Genomic DNA, 21,811 nt, shown 5'->3' with positions numbered 1-21,811 from the left:
GTGGGGCCCCTGAACTGCCCATGCCACTGGCATGGGCAGTGCAGGGGCCCCCTAACAGGGCCCCACAAAGATTTTCACTGTCTGCTTAGCTTAGCAGACAGTGAAAATCACGACGGGTGCCACTGCACCCGTCGCACCCCTGCAACTCCGCCGGCTCCATTCGGAGCCGGCTTCATTGTTGCAGGGGCTTTCCCGCTGGGCCCGGCGGGCGCTCTTTTGGAGGGCGCCCCCGGCCCAGCGGGAAAGTTGGAATGGCCGCCGCGTTATTTTGACCGCGGGGCGGTCATTCGGCGGCCATATATTGGCGGGCGGCGACCGCCGCCCGCCAATATCAGAATGAGGGCCATAGTGCTTAGATTCACGTGCGCCCACTGTCCTTCCCCGAAGCCTGCAGCTCTGATCGCAGATCTCTTCTCTTTGCTACTTAAGCTCCTTTCACAATACACATGTGCAGCACCACACTCTTTCAACTCACCACTTCATGGTACTCTCATGCCCTGAGTGAATGAACATTGCCAAATAAGGGAGGGGTCACTATATACCTTTTACCTTCTTTGAAGAACTACAATTTGCAAACGACCAAACCTAACACTAGATTGCAGGACTCTGACTTTTCTTAAACTGTGTCTTCATTGCCTGTAATGCATTGGGCTGAATTGGTTTTGCCTTAAGAGTATTTGTCAGTTTTCTGAAATAGTCACTCCTCTAAGAAGTAGTGTCACAACTGAAGGTTGAGGAGGCCAACGTACCATATACTTAGTGACTGAGTCACAGTTGCTAATCAGGAGAGCTTCTGGGAAGAGATCCAACAGTGAGCCACAACCACTGTGGCATTGCCTGGCTACAGCATGGCTTGATTAATGGCGAGTCAAACTTAGTTGTGAAAGTTTGGATGCCCTGATAATCCCTTACTCAATAAGTGTAATTATTTTCTAGAAAAAGAACTCCCCAGCAAATTAATCTGAGTGAATCATCTTGGTATCGAACCAAACAGTTCATATCAGATTCCATGACATTTTAAGAGCTGTGATGAGCTCCACTATGCCTCATTGATTTGCCTTTTAGCATTTATTGTGCTCTTACTGTATGTATTTTCTTTTATGCTTTAGATTAGCCTGGCATCTTTCACTTTATCATGAATTTTTTGTTGCAAGCGCAATTTTCTTGAGTAATTGTCCTTCAGTGCTTCACAAATGTGCTGTGGAGAATTTGCTATCCATTGCAGTCATAATAAAAGTTTGGTGTGTTATACCATTTTATAGTAAACTCTGAGGCTCTTGCTGGATTTAAGCAGATATTTTAGGTGACATGGTATTGAAGTCACTGGTTCATGAAATTAAAAAAAGAAATCCTACTAGATCAGTGAAGTTTGGCACCTCAGTGCCTGATGCCAGGGCCTGATTAGGAAAGTTCAAGTCCTCTGGGAAAGGCTTTGTCTGTGTTTTTAGGGGTTATGACTTACCATTGCCCCTAGTTTCACATGGTACTGAAAGCATTGCTCTGTCATAATCATCAGGCACTCAAGGAGGTAGTGAAATGTTTCTTCAAACATTTGCTCATGCCAGGTTATGTAGAAAATAAAAATAGAGAAGATACGCTTATATCGTAAAAATGCTTCACCTCCAGGTGTTCAAACGTTATTGGTCACAGAGTTGGCCCACGAAGCATTGGCCTTTTATTTATTCTGTTCCAACAAGTGAGCTTTAAATTCTTTGGGTTATGTTTATCAAGAAACTCATGTGGACGTCGTTAAACAAGGATTTCTTTATCACAAAGATCTCTATATCATGCTCTTCATTTAAGTCATGCAGTTGGAGGATCTAATTCCCGTACCCTCTTTACATTTGGGAATCAATTTAGCGATGTTCCTAGCAGATCTCAAACACGCCTCTAGTTTGAAGCTAGGAAGCATATGGTGTAGGGCGTCTTTGGGTAGATTCCATCATGTTGTAAGGCTTCCACTGTACTGGAATTTCTTCCCATTTTTCAAGCAGTTCACATTTCTCTATTACTCATACATTTTGCAAAGACAGATAACCTACCATCTGTGATGGATTATGTCAACCCTTACCTCTAGGCATTTTTTGTAAGCATATCACTATCCTCTCATCTTTGAATTCCTTGTTCAGCATATTCAGACAAGTATATCATTGATCCAGGAGTTTTCTATTTCTAGTTCAATTTTGGAAATCTAATTTTGTCTTCTGACCTCCTCTTTTCTCCTTTTTATTTAACTCATCTACATGTAATTCCTCGCCCCATCTTCAATAGATACCTGATTGAGGATAAAAAGCCTTGGCCTCATACATGTAGCAAGAGCTTTTTTAAGATACTTGCCTGGCTTTTCACCCTCTTCATTACTGAGAACTAAATATTTATCAAGTGCATAACTAACTCCAACCATACCACTGGGGTGAACTATTTATTTTCTGTACAATATTCTTTTGTGTGAAAAGTCACTTATCTACAGTTTCTGATTTTACGAGTTTACATACAACATTGACTCATCACGTTATATGCTCTTCGAGTAAATGTCACCTTTGGTTGGTTTCTACTGAAGAGGTTGGTATGAGATTTATTCCATCAAGTGAAAGACAGACATGCAAGGCTGGTGCCCTACGTTTAGTGGTCCATGTCTCTAAAAAGGAGAAGTGTGAACTCCCCCTGCCCATTCATGTTACTGTTTCGCTACCTGGTTTCTTCCCTGTTACAGCCCGGCCTAGTTACCACCTATACAAATCAATTCTGGACCACTCAGGCCCAGAGCTTCAATGTAAATGACCTTTGTGTGGGTGCCCACTGCCATCTTTGTGGGTGGACAGACCTGCAGCTAACTGCACACACTTGTATGCCACTGGGAGCACCATGGGTCCATCACAGTTCCAACACCATTACTTGTGTCTGAATGTCAATCCAGTGCTCCACCCAGGGGGCTCAATGGGGGCCAGGGAGACCTGTTATAATCTCCTATTTTCAATTTTAGTAGGCTTATGGGATCCGTTTGGATCACTCACCACTTATAAAGCAGTGTATGGGTACCACATGACTCCTGAGCCCAGAGGCAATAAGGGATACAACCTTGAGAACAGAAATTCTAGAGGCTACTTAAACCTATTTCTGAAACAATTGAGAGGGTACCTCAACCAGGGATAAAGAATGCGAAGCCCTGAACAGAGTGCTAAGAAGTGACATTTTGAATATATCTTAAGGAATCACGCAAAAACGTACTCTCAATTTCAGAAAAGTGCAGCACCTAATTAAGTTGTTTAGAAGGAGCACATAGACACTAGGCGTGAACTGGGCATCACATGGGATACCCCAGATAAAAACACACTGAGGGAACACGTACATTAGGAAGCAGACAAAACTAGCAAACTCCTATCATGTTTACTGAAGATAGAAAAAAGCCTGCTTTTTTGCTGTCACTAAATAATCCGGGGTGGGGAGTCTGGTGAACGTACAGCCTGACATGAAATAATACTCTACCTGAATTTCTAACACAGTTGTATAAATGCCCTGTGCAACACCAGACATATTTGCTGAGGAAGATATTAGATGGGATTCATTTTTTATCATTTTACAAAGGGATAACCTAGACTTAGACCTTTGTATAGAGGAAGTACAGGAACCAATAGAGGTCATGCCCAGGAGAAGGACTGCTGAATCAGACAGATTTCCTCTGTAAGTGTATAAAACCTAATCTGGGATTCTCGCTGGTCAATAGATAGAGGTATTTTTGAAATCTAAACAAAAGGCTGTGATCCTCCAAACCATGGTTGAAGAAATTATGGTAATTACAGTAAGTCCGAGGAGAGATCAGAAACACTTACAGGCCTCTCGCAATGATCTATCAATGATCAACACTGATGCAAAAATATTGATAAAAGCCTGGCGCATAGCGTGTTGCAGCTGATTGGCTCCATAGTGCATGAAGACCAGTGTGGTTTTATTTGTGGGCACAGTGCGCTTGTGAATTTGAGGCGTGTCCATCATCTTATCCATGCCATCAAACGGTCAGCTGCAGATGGTGCCCTCACAGCACTTAGTATAGACAAAGAATACTTTTGGGCTTTTTCTAGACTGCTTTATACGCAGTCAGTGGTCAGGGTCTGGGGTATTGTATCAGAAAGGGGGACCCTAAAGAAGGGCACTAAGCACGGTTGGCCTCCAGTAACCTCTGTTGCTTGTCTGGTCAGTTGAGCCATTGCAGATTAAGCTTCTGAGCAACATTACAGGACTCGGGTGTAAAACTAGGAGAAATGACACACGCAGTATCATTGAATCCGATGACACTTTAGTGTACCTCACTCAAGTGCATGTTGTGGAGCCCATTTAGAGGCAAACCTTAAAGCTGTTTGGTCAGGTGTCTGGTTGGAGGATTAATACGGGATATCCCATGAGTACCTTTCTTACATTGGCTAGTACTTGTAAACACATTGGTAAAACAATACGACTCGAATGTGGGACGGGTGTCAGCTCTGAGCATCAGTGCCATTCTGGAACACACTTCCTTTCTCAGTAATTGGAAGAATCGTAGAGGCTAAGATGGTGTTTCTCCCTCACCTCACAGAACGTCCAAGCGGTGTTCAAGTAACTAAACAGACTCTTGGTTTTGCTGGCATAGGGGAGCAAGAAAAGCCAGGTCATATTGGACCTATTGAAATTAGACAAAGAGGCTGCTGGACATGATCTTCCTGATCTGGAATTGTATTATCTTGCTTCGCACCTCCAACATGCAGCGAGATGGTGCGGTGAGGATGATAACTGGGAAAATAGACTGACAAGGAGTACATTTGAGGGAGAGAGACTGCTGGTACTTCTGATGAGAGGAGGGAGCATCACCTGGACTTGACCTCACATTGGTGGCAGCGTGGCAACCCCCCTCTTCCAGATATCTGGATATCAACTGATTTTAGCCCTTTAGAAACATTAGCAATGACAGGACTATAGCACAGTGAAGGAAGTGGGATTTTCTCTGGGAGACCTGCATCCGAATGATGTGTTTATTGTCTTTTAGTGGAATAGGACACTTTTTGTGTCCAGCCGTGGCAATTCTTACAATATACCACAAACGGCATGAGTTTCCAAATGCCCGTGATATTACAGCAATGATGGATTTGCTGCTGGAAAAGGAAACAAGTCACAGACTAGTCACACAAATGTGTAAGGCCCTTAAGGAGGAGACGGTGCAGACCCCCATGACAGTTCAACAGTTGTGAGATGCAGATCTGGGAGAACCACTAATGTGCACAGAATGGAAATCAGCATGCGCACTAGTTAAAGCAGCGTCTACCAACATTCTTGTCCAGTTGGTGCAGTTACATTTTCTCCACTGTACTTATGGGATGCCCATTAATTTGCATAAATTCTACCCATACAGGGTAGATAAGTAACGGTTCTACATTAGCATTGTGCCTATATGGTTTTTTTCGCAAGAAATTTTGGGCCACATGAATGAAGGCAAGTGTTTTCTGATTACAAAATAACTAATCTTTGCGATTTGCTATTTGGTAATCGCAGGGACCCATGTACAAATGCCTATTTAACATATTTTGTGATTCCCAGTGGGTTGCAATTAGACCTACCTCGTGAATGTTCATTAGGTAAGTCTTAGTTTGCGACCCATTGGGAATCGTAAAAATCACAGGGATGGTGGCCTGTTGGGGTCAGCCGATCACCATGTCTGATTGCTTTTCAATAAAGACCACTGTGATTCGTTATTATGAAGGTACACTCTAAATATGCCTCTTTCTAATACTGAATCACAAACCCAATTTTCGATTTAGTAATAGGTTACTGAAGTGCAAATAGGGCTTTGTATATGTAAATATACAAAATATCTAAAATAGCATTTTTGAGTTTGTAAACAGACCCAGTCTGCAAGTAGGCCCATTACTAACCACAAAAAGGCTTTGTACATGCAGCCCTTAGTTTGTATCCTTCTCAAAAATTAAAATAAATGATTTAAAAATAAATTATTTAACAGCTAGATTGCTAAAAAAGTTTGATGAATTGCATAATTGCCAGACTCTTGGGAACTGAACAGAACACACTGTTTAGCTGCCCCCTGCCAAGAACGTAATTAATAGGGTCTCTAGCATTGGCTGCAGTTCACTGAACACTCTCAATCACACAAAGCATCTCCCTCGCATCTCCGGTCTTCCTTATCATTGAATATTGCAGAGATTAGTCATAAAATGCGTGAAAGGGAGAGTCTCGCATTTACTTCTGAATAAAATTTAGTGAATGTGCAAGAATCATGTGCCATCAACACCCAATATGTGGAAGGTCATTTAATTTTTCATATTTCGAGTATTTAGGGATTTATTAGCTGTGTGACATCTTTGTCATACTCACAGGGTCAAATAACTTTTGAGTATTGTTTTCTGTGTTCTTCTTCTTATTATTATAGCTACGATTTTGGTTATGCTGTCTACCATCTTTTGAGCCAAATTACTTAGGGGTGTGGTCTGCCGCTGCAGGCTGTGTCCCGCCTAAAGCCCACAAGGTAGCTGAAGTTGTCAGAAAGAGGGATGAACTGGAAAAGTACATTCCTTAAAGACTCTCCTTCCTACTTTGATTTATATAGTTGCCAGACGTTCATCTAGGCGGCATCAGACTAGTTGGGTTATTTATTGGACTTAGGCATTCTGTTTAAATCCAATAACTCCTACACTGAAACAGACACAGCAGAAATAAAAAAAAGTGAACATAGCATGCTTGGGCTGAGTTGTGTACTGTCTTTGTGCTGCCTGTTACTGCCTCAACTTGTGCCTCATGAAGACCCACAATTGTGCTTCCTCAAAAATCTGCAGGTTGCTGTGCTGGCTGGAAGCCAACATGCAACAAATTACGACTTCGATTGTGATGATGGCATTTCTTACATTGATAAAAACTTTGGAGTTGGCCTCAACTGGGTTGTCCATTTGTGCAGGCTTCGTAGAACTGGATAGGCTTGAAGCGTGCCCATTAAAATCTTGCTGTAAACGCAACACTAATCTTACTGCCACTGGGTGGCTTCAGTCTTTGCGTGCGAAAGCAGTTATGATGTGGTCAGAGTGGTTGCTAAATTCTCCAGTGCTCAGGGGAAGGTTCTTCAGGAGCGGTGTATTTATGTGATGGCGGTGTTTTGAGGAAACAATGAGTAGGGAATGAGAAGAGGGAGGAGAAGAAAGCATTTCCCCTGACATGATGCATTTCAGTTGTGGGAAGAGGGGGTATCACCACTGTTGACTCTGAGCTAGATGTGATGATACCTAAACAGTGAAGTCTCTATTATGTTGCTCTGGTAATTAAAAATTCTAACCCCCACCCTCCTTGCTCTTCGAAGAGGGACTACAATATATTTCTTAACGGACAATATTTATAGATCATTTATTGGAAGTTCTTCAACTAAAAGGACCTCTTTCAACTGACCTTTGCAAAAGCTTCTCAATTGTTGGGCCGCATAGCTGACGACAACTTTAAAGGCAGTTTTTGGCTCTCTGAAGTGGTCTGACTCCTGGCAATTGGCCATCATTCCCAATCTTCATGTGGTGAGATCTTGCAGATCATTGGTGTCTCCAGCCCATCTCCTGTTTTGTCTTATCTGTCAAACTTCTGGAGCAGAGAGTCTTAAAACCAAGAATAAAATAATTTCTCTTGCTCTAAACATGTTTTCGGTAATGGTTGAGCATTATGACTCCCCATGTATAAAAATGTTAGCCTTAAGTTAGCAGTGAGTATTTAATGTTAATGTACTTGTTATCCATTTTTGATGGCAGGCAGGTCCAAGCAGTGGGGTTCCTGCTGTGAGAGTGGATCTTGACATGACAGCTTTGTTGCACTAGATCCATAAACATTTACTGGCTGCAGTGACATAATCCTATAAACACGAGTGAAGTGTGGTGTTAGTTCTGTAAGGGTTGTCCGGCAGGGGTGTATACGGGCCCCCCATTTTGTTTATCATGCATAATAGGCTTGATGAAGCCCTTTCCAACACTGTCTCTCATTCCCCTACAGTGGATGTTCATTCGCTGCAGTTAGGGTCCTGTGTACAAATCATTTTTAATGTTGAAAATGTCCTGATTAGCTGAAGCGGGCTGCTTTCTGACAGCAAAAAATGTTTTTACATATGCACAAGTCAGAAATTGCGATTTGTTAACACATCACCGATTCGCTATTTGTGTCTGCAATTCGGTAAGGTTGCAAAACATACCTTTTTTAATGGCCCGCAAAGGAGGTGGTAACCATTTGCAAATCAGAAGTGATCCCCAAGGGACCCCCCCTTCCTCTTTGTGAATGTTAAAACAAATGTCCCACAGACCACTGCCTACTATTAAAATATGAAACTTAAAAGGTTAATTTTCTTTTTTTTTAAATGCCTCAATTTTCTTTTTTTTGTTTTTAATGCATCTTGGTTTCCTTTAATGAAAACGGGCTGCATTTAAAAAAACAAAAAAAAAAAACAATGCTTTCTTAAAAAGCAATCACAGACATGGTAGTCTGCTGACCTTAGCGGGCCAGTAGCCCTGTAATGGCCATGATTCCCCATGGGCTGGAAACTGCAACCTACCTCGTTGATATTCATGAGGTAGGTCTATGTGCAAACCCATTAGTAATCACTAATGTTTAATTCTTTATTTTGGACTTCAAGAATTGCAATTTCCTAATTGTAATTTAGTAGGAATCACAATTAGGAAAGTGCAATTCCTAATTTATGTGCATATGGGCCTAAGCGCTCTACACAGTTAATGCCATTCACCTTTGCTGGGTCCCTCTAGGTGCAGAGGCTGGACTCCAGCTATTATCAATTCATTACTTCACCTGGGGTTAGAATCCCAGTCGTGACACGTGATTGATGGAGCAATGTTTTTTGTGGAGAGGGTGGATTGTTTCTCTTACTTGTGTGTAGTCCATTGAGTTTATTTGCTCTTCCTTGCCAAAGAACATGGGGGAATCATCAACTTTGCAAGGGATCATGGGCTAATCATGTTCTGTCAATGCTGCACACGTGTTTGTCTTGAACTGTGTACTCTGCATTCTGTGGAGCTAATATGAGAAAAGACTCATATTCGTGCTCTTTTTGTCCACTGCCAAATTGAATCAGGAACCTGTAGGGTTAAGGGAAACCTGGCCAGGCATTTCTCCCCTTAATAGCTTCTTGGCAACTGACTCGTACTTCTGCAGAACTTTAAAATCATATGACCGGAGCCCTTTAATCTATTTCAGGGGGTGGCCTTTTGATAGGTCTGTTAAGTTTTCCTAAAATCTGGAGAAAAAAAAATGTTTTTCATTGCCACTGTGACAATGTTTTTCTATTTGACTCATGCCACTTTTTTTTTGTAAATGTTCTGTGTTAGCCAAGGAAAAATGTTGGGGTCATATGCAATGTAGCTTTCCTTAATCTCATTATATTAAACGCATTCTCCACCTGTTTTGCTCCCAACCAGTTTTTAGGAGATAGCAATGCCGTTAGGCGGTCGCTGAGGGACTGAAATATGTGACTCGGACCATAATGAAATCCATTTGGTTAGTTATACTTATATACAACACGTTGTTCATATTGAACAAACAAATGGTTATTCCTCTGCCTCGACCAGTAGGAAAAATCTCTTGCATCTGAGGTTTGCAATTGTATGCACAATATTTATGTGAACACCCTGTTAAGGTCCATTGCATAAAAATAGCTTACCACAATGTACTGATCGAGCACAGAGATTCCTTACTACCTGCATACTCTAAAACCCACAACTTCCGGAATGACTCATAAGCCGATCAATTTAGAGATAGCAGGCAAACGGAAATTGATATGGAACAAGCGAAGTTAGAAAGGCACAACCTTTATAAACAATAAGATTTTTTTTAAATACTCTATTGTTTTTTCACAAACCGCTTTGCTAGTTCATCTTCACTGGATTAAGGCACGAATGCTGAAAGGCTAGTCTGTGTCTAACAAAAAATTTTTTTGCCTGCCTCTAGCTCTCCCTATATGATAAAAAAATGGCATTTTCTGGCATTTTTTAATTAAAAGAGCTAGGACTATATTCATGTAAAAAGGAATTCGCACTGGATGCTGCACTACGTGCCACCTGACAGGGTCATAAATAGGAAAAATAAAACACTTCTTGTTTCATGGATTCAAATTCAGAGTTAAAGAAAAAGTTATGCATCTGGACATAAACATATTCATGCCTTGAGTTCTATACTGTGAAGAGCGCAGATGATTGACTCACTGCTCGTATCTGAAACGCATTCACAGCATCAAAGTGTATGGTACATCCCGTGACCCACATTTATCACACTTGTGTCTATGACTGAAGCTCGTTGTGGTGGTCTCAATGGCTCACGTTTTACAACAGTGTACAGATGATACCCTCTTGGGCGTTTATGTGAACACCTACACACGTGCAAAACAGGTTTGTGTTTATGTAGAACTTGTATAGTGCAAACCTAGCCAGAAGGCACCTGAGCAATGTGCAAGATCAAAGGCTAAGATAAAGAAAAACTGTGAATTGTGGGGAGGGGTAGCTGGGTTCGGAGCATGGACATGGACTTTACTTCATTGTGATGTAGTGCTCCTTAAAGAGGTGTCTCTTTAGCACTTTGCTAAACTGGAGCAGCGTTGTGGTGGCCTTGCAGGATGTCAGGATTGTGTACCATATCATGGGTACGTAGATGGAGAATGCCTTTTCACTTTTTTTTTTTGTTGCAATTCTTTGTCTCCAGACTGATGATGTCATGGCTGTGGGCATGTTGACAGACACCAGATGTGGTAAGCTTCTCAGTCAGTCAGGGGTGAGACTTATGATGACTTTGTAGATGGTGTGGTTGATTTCCAATCAGACAATCAGGTGTGGGTTGGCAAGGGTACTGTCATGATCCGTGGCAAAGATTAACCTCACCATGCTCGGGCACGCACCACGCAATATACCCTGAACTCCAAGTGCTGCGCTCCTTGGATTCTAAACTACTCGAGGAAACGGAAAGGATGCTTATCGTTTTCGCAGACTGTTGATATTAAATGATGCACATGTTTTGAGTTTATCGTGGTGAAAGGTGCCTGGTTGAACTACATAATTGTGGTCAATGTTTATATACATTTCAGTTCAGGATTAAGAAGCAACCATGAATATATTTTGGAACCGAAGACTCACAAAAACCTCTTGCAGTTGTCTTCAGCAGAGATGAGAATGAGAATCATGAAAAAAACACTTTGTAACACAAATTACATAGATAGTGTTTAAGTTTTGCTTCCAAGAATGTCAGAATCCCACCAATATCTCAGAGTCTGATATTCTAGAGGTATATAATTTCTTACACGTGTTCAAATTAATTTATACAGAAATTAGAAATGAAATATTTTTTTTAGACATCAGTGCAGAACAGAAGTGACAAATCGGATGCTATCCAGTGTCCGTTTTCTCCCTTATCACGTTTCCCTCTTCCTTGTCTGTTGCTAAGCACTGTATTCATATTGTACATGGGAGGAGTGCAGAGCTCCAGCAGAATCCGGACTTCAGATGGCTGCGTTTTGACAGGGGGCCAGTGGCTTTTCTTGAGGGTGGGGATGGTGTTGTCCTATTTCTCCAACCCTTGCTGATGTGTGCTCTGGGGTGTGTGAGGCCATTAAGAGAAGTAAGTGTGGAGTCTGAGAAGCTGTGGAGCAGGGAGTTTTCACCTCCCAGAGCTGACAGTATAAAGGAAGGGCACTTCTGAAGTCGCTTTGTGCGTGGAAAGGGTTTACTTTCTTCAGTAAAGACAGGAGGCACCTGGCCGTCTGGGGTTTCCTGGTGATGTGCTCCTTGAGGGCGAGGTCGGTCTTCATGGACAATCCTAGTGACCAACATAATTAAGGTATCACACTCACAGAACAAAAACAACACACTCTATTCCTTGATTCTCTCTGAAAGCATAAGAAGAGCTATGAACACTAGGAAGTCGTCACTAGCATCCTTTCACCAAAATATCAAAGGGGTTGAAACCCCCCCCCCCCTAGACAAGGAGGGAAACATATGTGAGACAAGCCAAGCCAGTCCAAGGGGAGAGAATTTCGTATCTGCCAAAATACATTTGAATAATTGACTTCAAAAATACGAATTGCTTCGAGACAGACTCAACCTTTCATCCTTTAGTTATCTCCACCTCCCTGAAATGATATAAATGCCCTATTTAGCACTATATAGATAAACTGCTATTTTTCCCCAATCATATGTGGGCTTAAAATCATCAGTAAGCTTCAGTCAATTAGGGGAGCTATGCACTCATGCAGCGATATATAGCAGGAAGCGTGTGACCCATCCGAATACTGTTCACCCAGTAGTAACACAGGCAGAATAATGTTCATGATAAAAGGGAAACACTGCCCAGTGTTGCATCACTTCCCAGCGGGTTTCTGCAGAGGTGGAGCAAAAAGCCGACAATGTACCTCTGAAGTGTTGCAGTTTGCTACAATCAGACTAGGGGTCCCAGGAGGAGCTAAAGATTTATTGTCAGAATTAATTTAGTGGTGTTGAGTGGGAAGACCACCTGTAAGGTAACACATAATGAAGGGCAATGGTTACAGTACACAAGATGTCTAAACACAACTTCGAGCTTAGTGTATCAGCACCACACCAGGCACTGCCACTAGCATACTATATATCCATCAAAACATTATCTGACACATTTAGCTATTTGACTGTTCCCCTCTCAATTTGTCCACAGAGCCCTTCTTGCTTCAATAAACATGGAAGTGGAAGATTTTATCATGTGGCGGCTGGTTCTAAGGGGCACAAAGCCACGCCAAATACTGCTGTTGCCCCTTATTGGTACAATACTGAACCCTTTAGAGCAGACATCTAAAAAGGCACACGCTCTGTTTGTACTCACCACACATGCACCCAGCTTAGCTACCGCAGGCAAGGTCTGGAGGGCAACAAACAATCACCTAGAAGGCACTGTGACTACAGCAAGCAGAGTCATCAGCATCTGCTCAGGAGAAGATGCAGCTGGACTCAGATGCCACCTCATACACTTCCAGCCATGGTGGGGGCCTCCGGAGGACTCTGAGATCATCCTGTGAAAGTTCACCCTCTTTCAGGAGTTTGGCATCCATGACCGACACAGTCAGTCCTTAAAGACCACACCCACAGTTTGCATGCCACTCTCTACTGCCACCACCCAACAAGGAGGGTCTTGGAGCCATGAGCTTCAGCACTGCAGAGACTTTCATACCTGGGATGGCGGTGCCTGCAGCATCCCGTGTAGCAGTGAGCCGAGATCTGGCCGAGGATCGCTAGGGACACACAGCATCATGGGCAACAAGGTATCAACACAGTGGGACTACAGAAAGCCCCCTACATCCTTTTGTGCACATCCTTTTAAGCAGAGCAGTGAAACATTCAGTGCTTGTAGGAAGCACAGTCTGTGTTTAGCTTGAATATTAGTAGTTATCTAGATGTGGGTGAAGCAGACTTTGGGAGCACTGCTGAAGTAGACGTATGTTCATTGTGCAGATCCTGGCATTCAAACGTAATCTTCACTTAAAAAGTGGCAGAGAGCTTGCGTAAAAATGACAGCCTTCGCATACAAATACTGTGTGTAGCGAAGGTGTAGAAAAAAATGTCTTGGTATACAAAGAGTGGGAGCAGCAATCTTATGACCACACAAAGTCACAGCAAGTTATAGATACTAGCGCTACTGTGGAGGTGACAGATGTCTTCTTGGGTTGTCCAAAGTGTAGAAACCTTACAGCCTTTATATGATGAAAACAAAATCCATTTTAAAGTAGCTACCAAAGACAAAAGAAATGCACAGGAACACTAATGGTGAATGTCCATTCTTCTAGGTTCTTCTTCCCTAAATGTACAGATGAAACTCCCTTTGCTCCCTTGGTTACTCTTGGTTGCCCCTGTGAGATTACACAAAGTCCGTGGGAGGGGTTCAGGGACGTGGTGCGAAACTCAGTGGTTACGCCATATTTCATAGCGCCTTCATGGGGGGCAATATGCATTTCACAGGCTTCTCCAGCTGCCGGACCCTTAATTGTTCAAGCTCCATGAATGATGCTGCTAAGTGTCGGTGGATCTTATCATCAGCTAATGCTGTACTCTTAGCTGCAACATCCCAGGACATGTGTCTAGTAAAAGAATCTTTCTATGGTCACTATCCTTTTTTTCCCTTTCTTCATAGTTGCCTCCTTTAGCATGTCACCTCCATGATTAGAGTAGGTTAGGGTACTAGCAGCAATTGTGTGTCCGGCACAATAAAACAAGCGAAAATGCCTCCAGAATTGTACAGCAGCATTTCTTTTTTAAATGTTCATCCCTACATAAGGAAACCAGTTGTTCCCGTGGAGTAAGCTCTTCCCACATTTCTGCAGCAATGTTGAGGGTGTTCCCATGGATTCCCCGCCCTGGAGATTTTCTCCTGCGTTTGAAGGGATTTAGAGCTCGATCTAGTCAGTTGCAACTAGTAAATCAGCATCATGTGCCAGAACAAAACAACAAAACGTGCATAGCGAACAAAGTAACAAGTGAGTAATTTTGTGACATGAAATTACAATTGCCGAATAGTAATTTGCAAATGGAATACGCATTTGCATAGTGTGGCTAGGCAGGAAAAAAGCAATTTTCACTCTCAAATCACCATCAATTGGGAGCAGATGGTAACCAGTTGGGCAGTATAAGAAGGGGCCCAGAATGCATCAGTTTGGTAAAGAGAATGAGGAGTCCAGGAGCACAGCAAGAAAGGAGGAGGGAACAGGGACAAATATTTACAGTCAGAGCGACTCTCTTTCACCAGACAGAGGAGATTTATGGAAGGAACATGTCGAGCTGGTACCCTTCAACCTCATGCACGAATTGAACCCTGTACTAGAGAGCGCCACATAAAGAGGTCAAGCCGTCCCAACACATGTACAGGTCCTGTGCTCATTGCACATCCTTGCCCACGGGTATTTATCATAGCACTGAAACTGCTATAGTAGGTGTTTAAGAGTGTGCCTTCTCCAGGGTATTGCGTAACTTTCTGGATGTCCTGTTGACAATACTCAACATCCACATGGTCTTTCCAACACCCATCAAGAATTGCAGGAGCACAGGGTGCAGCTCTATTAGAATATCACATTTCCCTCAAGCCTTAGGGTGTGTGAATGGTAATCATCTACTGAAGTGCCCATCCTCTTCATGCACATATATTTAAAGATGCTGCAAGAATCAGTACTCCCTAAAGTTACTAGTGGTCTGCCATCCTGGTGTCTCATTATAGATATTGTGGTCTTGTGTACAGGGAGCAGTCAAGACTCCTAAGTATTCAGACACTGTGGCATTTACAATCAACTTGCAAGCAATGTTTGAAGACAACTAAATAGGCCACATTTACTCTACATGAACAAGACACTTGGGATGCCACTGCATACATAAATTACATTTTTCACAGCTCTTATAGGAATCTTCCAGTGCTGTAGATCTCTGCACAAGGGCTACTTCTCCACTGTACTGACAAATTTATACATGCAGGTTTTGCTGTACATCTAGACAGGACAGATGTGGCATTGGCAAGCCGGTTAACACATCTGGCAAACCCCTCACTTCTAGAGAAGGTAATATCTGTACCTTTCTGTTTATGTCTCAGCATGTGTGCACTAGACGTGGATGTGCATTATAATTCATAGCCCACATGATATTGCAGAAAGATTGGTAGCACTCATTTATGATTTTGCACTCTGCCTGGAATCCTTTGTTAGTGTGTTTTCACTAATGCACAATCTAACAACCCAAATGGCCTTCAACTGCTGCTCCGTCACAGACAGCGTTGAGGTTTTCATCACCAGAAGTCTCTGAATGTTGGGACTGCTCCATCTCTCCTCCGTCAGTCGTGGCTCTTGGCCTGATTGCAGCATGAAATCTACAATGTACTCTGTGCCTTAATAGCCTTGCTCTTCTTACTATGCTTGGCATTGTGGTGTTGGCTGTTTAGCAGCTTGCCTTACTGGGTGTGAGCTCCAAACATCTCTGGGGCCTGTAGCTGTGTGCCAAAATGTATGTCCCTAATTGTACTAACAATAAATGTGTCAGTGAGACAGTATGGTTATGTATTAAGAATGTACATTTAGAAAAACCTCAAAGCAAAAATCAAACATTGGTCATCCATGTGCTGTTGAGCAGATTGTGAAGCCTGTTACTGTACAGTTGAAATAGCCCCAGTTCATGAAAATTCATCATGTGTTCGAAGTATCTCTGTTGAAATTCTGTTCTGTGCAAATACATCTTGCTCTAAATCCTGTGCCAGTTCAAGAGAAAGATTAGATATATACAATTCTAAAGGGAAGAACTGTTAAAAAACAATGGCAACATTTGATAGATCGGAAAGATTCAACCCCCAGGAGGGAACATGGGAACCAGCTTCTAAGGCTCATGCAAAAAAAGTTTTACCTGAATTTTATGTCAAGATATATGCAAATCAGGAAAACATTTGATAGATCAGAAAAGATTCAACCCCAAGGAGGGAACATGGAAACCAGCTTCTAATGCTCATGCTAAAAATGTTTATCTGAATTTTATGTCAAGATATATGCAAATCAGGACAACAGTCTTTAGGGAGGGCACTTTAATGATCTGTGGCTAGGCGAGTGCAATACTCTAAACCAGTTGTTCCCAAATGGTTTAGAACCATGACCCACTTTTTGGATTGACAAACTTTTGTGACCCATCTAACTTCAATGGACAAGAGAAGGGGCAATTTTTTTATGCAACTAAAGCATCGCATGGTAGCGCACTGTCATTTAAGGGAATCACATTTTCTATTGAAGTGGCCAATAACTGTATTATATATGTGTATATATATATATATATATATATATATATATATATATATATATACATACACATATATATATATATATATATATATATATAGTCAATGATAAACCAATGGTTTAAAATTAGTTCTAGTTAGTAAAACTTAATTTATTGTGTCTATAGAAAAACAATTTAAACTATGCAGACATTAGAAATTCTAAAGTTATATTTATAACTAAGCTATATTTTGCATCCCACTCAAAAACTAATATAATTTGTGCACCTGCATATGCAGTGTTGTCAACTCACAAGCCACAATAAATGAATTATCACTTGTGTCTTCCACGTGCACTGCTAAAACCCTTTCACATTACATCACTTACAGCACGTTAAATAATAGCATTAATACCAAGACTCATGACATCTGAAATGACAATTTATGAGAAGACTGTGCATGGTAGAGGGATGAGTGGAGTGTTGTGGAGTGGTGTCAAGCAGAGTGAGGTGTCAGAGTGGAGTGACGTGTCATACATAAAATGTCAGTCGAGGGGCCTACAGTCGAGTGGTATAGAGTATAGTCTTGTAGATTGGTGCATTGTAGAGTGGAGTGTCGTAGAGAGGAGTGTCAGAGTGCTGTAGAGTGGAGTTCCGTAAAGTGTAGAGGGGAGTGGCGGAGTGCTGTAGATGTGAGGGGCATAGAGTGGCTTAGAGTGGAGTAGTGTGCCTGTGTAGTAGCATAGTGGGAGTTGCGTAGATTGGCATAGAGTGCATTAGATTGTCACAGACTGGAGTGAAGTGTTAGAGTGGCAGAGTGGAGTAGAATGTTGTAGAGTGGTGTAGCATAGGGTGGAGTGGAGGGGCGTGAAGTGCTGTAGAGTGGAGGAGAGTGTCTTGGAGGAGACTAAAGCTGATTGGCATATGGGTGAATGACAAGAGTGGAGTGTCGTACAGTATTGTGCCTTAGAGTGTTGTGGCATTGAGTGGATTGGCATGTCAGGGTGGCATGTTGTACAGTGTCTTACTGTGGATGGGAGTGTAGTGGCATAGAGAGGAGTTGTGGGGAGTGGAGTGGCGTGTTGTAGAGTGTTGTTTGTCATATTTATTTGTTTTCCATAAGTACTGCTATACTTCCTCAATAGTTTTGAAACAGTATGGTCGTACTCTGTAAACTTTTTGAAACAAATATGAAACAATAAAAATACTTTTCCCTAACTCCATAGACTTTTGTAAAGTGCCTCATTAGTAAGCTACATTTCCTGTTGAAACCAAGAACAAACACAAAGTGTGGTCTACACAGTATGGCTGCTATTTTATCTTGTAAGGGCTGTTATTAGCCAATAATATTGTGTTTTGTGGTTCTCATGTATACCACGGCCTAACATATCCCTCCGGTTTTGCCCCTTGTAACTTAAAATTTACTGAACAAATTCAGATAAAAAAACAAAAAGGACCATTTCCAACCCATAGCCTATATAATACTGTCAAATTTCTTGTAAACCTGTTTAGCCATTTTGTTCGTACATCTGAGTAGAAAGTCTATGGAAAATGCATAAGTGTAAAAATATGGTTTGGGCCCCCCCTTATTTATTTGCACTCCCTTGAGTAATCACTACTACACTTTGCATCATCCGCCAATGCAGAAAAAGGAATCGGTCTGCAAAGTTTCATGGAGATTAGTCAACTGGTGGCAAAGTAATTACCAATCCCAAATCAGAGGGGATCCGCTCTCTCTGAATCCTAACTATAACAACAGAGTGGCTACCGCCAATATGTAATGTAATATTAATATATATAATTGATATATATATAAATATTAATCTAAACTTTAATTTTTAACAATACATGTGATGACAAATGTGCATGTGTAGTACCTCAGCTAATTTAAGAGAAACAATGTTTTATGTTGGCTTTTAAAACTAGCCAGAATGACCGTACCCTCTTACTAACCTCTGCTGTCTTACTTTGTCAAGCTCACTCTCTGTCACACCACCTAACATAACCTCATTTCAAGTAAAGCCATCTCAAGGCATTTGTCTGATTAGCCATCTGCCTCAAGGTCTTTCAAGGACAAACTGCCTCACGGCCTAAACCACATCATCAGATTCGCAGGAACACCTTCTTCAACTAGACCTTCACTCATGGAAGTCTGCAACATGAATCATTAGATGCCAGCTACACACAAAGCCCTTCTGTCAGCACCTGTGTGCTGATTGGCTCAACGTCTGAGTACGTGCCATCAGCGTATCATCACATCACAAGCCGTTTTGAGTTCACTTCCTCTTTGGGAATGGGAAGACGGTATATTTAGTTTCAGTATCAACCCATGTAAGTGATAGATTCTTGAAGCAGAGCATACCATCACTGGGCATAATGTACAGAAATAGCAGGGAATCTGGTCTGGCGCAACTTGTTAGCACCAGGTATGAGGTGGATGACTTACATTTTTTTATGCACGCACTAGGTTTATTATGTACCTGCACAGGTTTACAATTAATTTTATTGGATCTGGCCAATAATGTAGTTGGGCTGCAATTTTCAAAGTAAAGGCAACAATGTACTGTGCATTGATGCTGTTACCTAATTTCCAAAATTGTTGCTTTCTGGGATTGGGTTGTCCTACTGTTCTGTTTTTTTGTTTTGTTTTTAGCAGCAAACTATTCTCCACACCATCCGGCACGGTCTACATCACCTTCTTCATTCTTTGTGTTTATCATTTTCTAATGTTATTTTCCAAAACATTTGGTGCATTTATGCATTTTTCCACTGCTTTCTGAGTTTTGCACTTCCACATGTCCTTCTTCCCCTCTTTATTAATTATTAGAAAAAGAGCAGTTGTATGATTTGGTGCTGAGCTGCATCGGCACCAATAAAAGTGTTATTGATCATTTTCAATGAATATTTTTATGGTTTTTTTTCACATGCCAATTTTAATATAATGTTAATATGCATTATACAGAGGTGATGTGTGACAGACAAAAACTCTGCATACTTCTCAGTTTGCGCACGATGTTGCCTTTATCAAATAAATTCGTGCATCTCAATCCCTTTACCCAATTGCCTGAAAGTCAGATGGTTACATGAGCACCAACAGGAGGATTCTTTCAGCGGTTTTTACAAATTTACAATCCACTTGAAGGTTAAGACGGGAAAACATCTGATCTGAGAACAGCACAATGCACGTATCTTTGATGCAATGTGTGACTCAGCTTCAGCACCGCCAAAAGCAGTTACTCAGCCGTTTCCTAAGCATGACAAATAGACGCCTTAATCCCAACCCAAACATCACAGCGTGTCCTATCGCCGCCTCTTGAGAGCAAGCACGCTCAGACCTCGCTGACCTTAGGCTTGCATCACCGCGGATGTTCTCCGAGTCAAATAAGCAGACGCCCTCGTGAGAACAATGGGGGCTCCAGCCATGAGCCAATGCTAAGCAGACCCATCCACATCTGACAAATGCAAGGCAATGAGGAAAGTTCGTATCTTTTATGCGCAGCACTTCCGGGTCACCCACTGGACTGAACGATAATATTAAAAGGGGAGACAATCAGAAGGTAAACCAGTTGAATGTTGTCTTAAGATATTATAGGGCAAGTTTTACAAACATCCTGCTATACCATCTTTAAAGCTATTGTAAGGAAGGTGGACTATCTTATGGACAAAGACTGAAAAGGGGCAGTCTTGAAAAGCAAATTAAGCTCTCATACTCTGTCCAGTGCAGTTCATTCTGGAACACGAACTTTGCAAGATTTTCTTTAACCTCTGGTAAACGCACTTTCCGAAGGCTCGGTTCCATTGTTGACAATGGCCGGCCTACAGACTTGACCTTTCTGACTTTCTAAAGTTTGAACACTAGAATGTGGAAGTACTTGTGCTGGCACGTGAAGCATTTAATTAGAAAGGTTTCCCCAGCCTTTGGCCAGAATCCTACACGTATAAACGCTATGACCTTAAAAGGAACTCTCGTGGCAATCGGTTTGCAGTGCGCAAGTTGAGGAAGGATGCATGCTGTCTCATTAAATTAAAGATGGCCCTGGCTAGATCATTTAGTCCCCCCTGCCATTTCCTATTCACCATGGCAGAAAGTACGGGTTAAAGAGAATTGACATCAATCTGTTTGGAAAGATTTGTGACCAAACCAGCATCATCCTATACCAATAGTCAACTTTGAAGAATTCTAGGTTTTTACGACGGTGCGGATAGTGAGCGTTTCAGCATCATGTAGATTGAGTGAAGATAGAGGGGTAGTTATTTCACAACCGAACAGCGTCTGATGCGGTGCTCCTTTCAGAACTGCAGCAGTGATGTGGCAGACAGGATATGCGGGAAAATGTTATTCCATAGTCTGCGAACATAGATTGAAAAGGCTATGCTCTCTTTTTTTGTTTTGTTTTTTACATTTCATACTTTGTTCCTTTGAAATCTGATGAGCTGGCTCTTTCTGTTATGTTAAACACCTGGTTAGTTTTTCTGCCAGACAGGTGAGTGTACCAGCCAATACTGACTTGCAGATGATGCTGTTGATCTCGAAGATAGTCCCGGGGGCGGGGCATCTACCTTCGGGTTCATCAAAGTAGGCTCTATGTGGCTCCTGTTTGGTAAGAGCAGGGACATCATGCAAGAACCCCTAAAACTGGCTAAATACAGATGGAGAGGTTCCAAGTGGAAGAAGAGTAACATTTGGATAAAAGTTCATAAGTGCGAATCAGGAAAATAAGGTTTTTTTCTGCCAAGAAAGAGTGTTTCGTGTCAGTGAATCATTCCTGAATCTGAGCTTCTCTGGTGATGTGTGATGAGAATGAATTTGGTTTCATTCAGGTTGCACTTGGGATAACACCCAACATCAAAGCTTAAATGAGCCAATCATTGAGTCAAAGGATGCCTTTGAGTGTAGACTTACAGATACATTCAATTTGTTATTTCTTGAATCAAAGAATTGCAATGAGGACTCTTTGAGGCTCCATGTAATCGCTGGAGGTGACTTGAGAGAAGATTAGTTCTTGAGACATTTCCCAAGCACTGGTAGCCACAGAGATTTGGGTGAAATAACATCG

The sequence above is a fragment of the Pleurodeles waltl genome, chromosome 9 (genome assembly GCF_031143425.1).
Source record: "Pleurodeles waltl isolate 20211129_DDA chromosome 9, aPleWal1.hap1.20221129, whole genome shotgun sequence".
NCBI lineage: Eukaryota > Metazoa > Chordata > Amphibia > Caudata > Salamandridae > Pleurodeles > Pleurodeles waltl.
The sequence above is the reverse complement of the archived record's forward strand: the minus strand, read 5'-3'. Positions refer to the sequence as shown.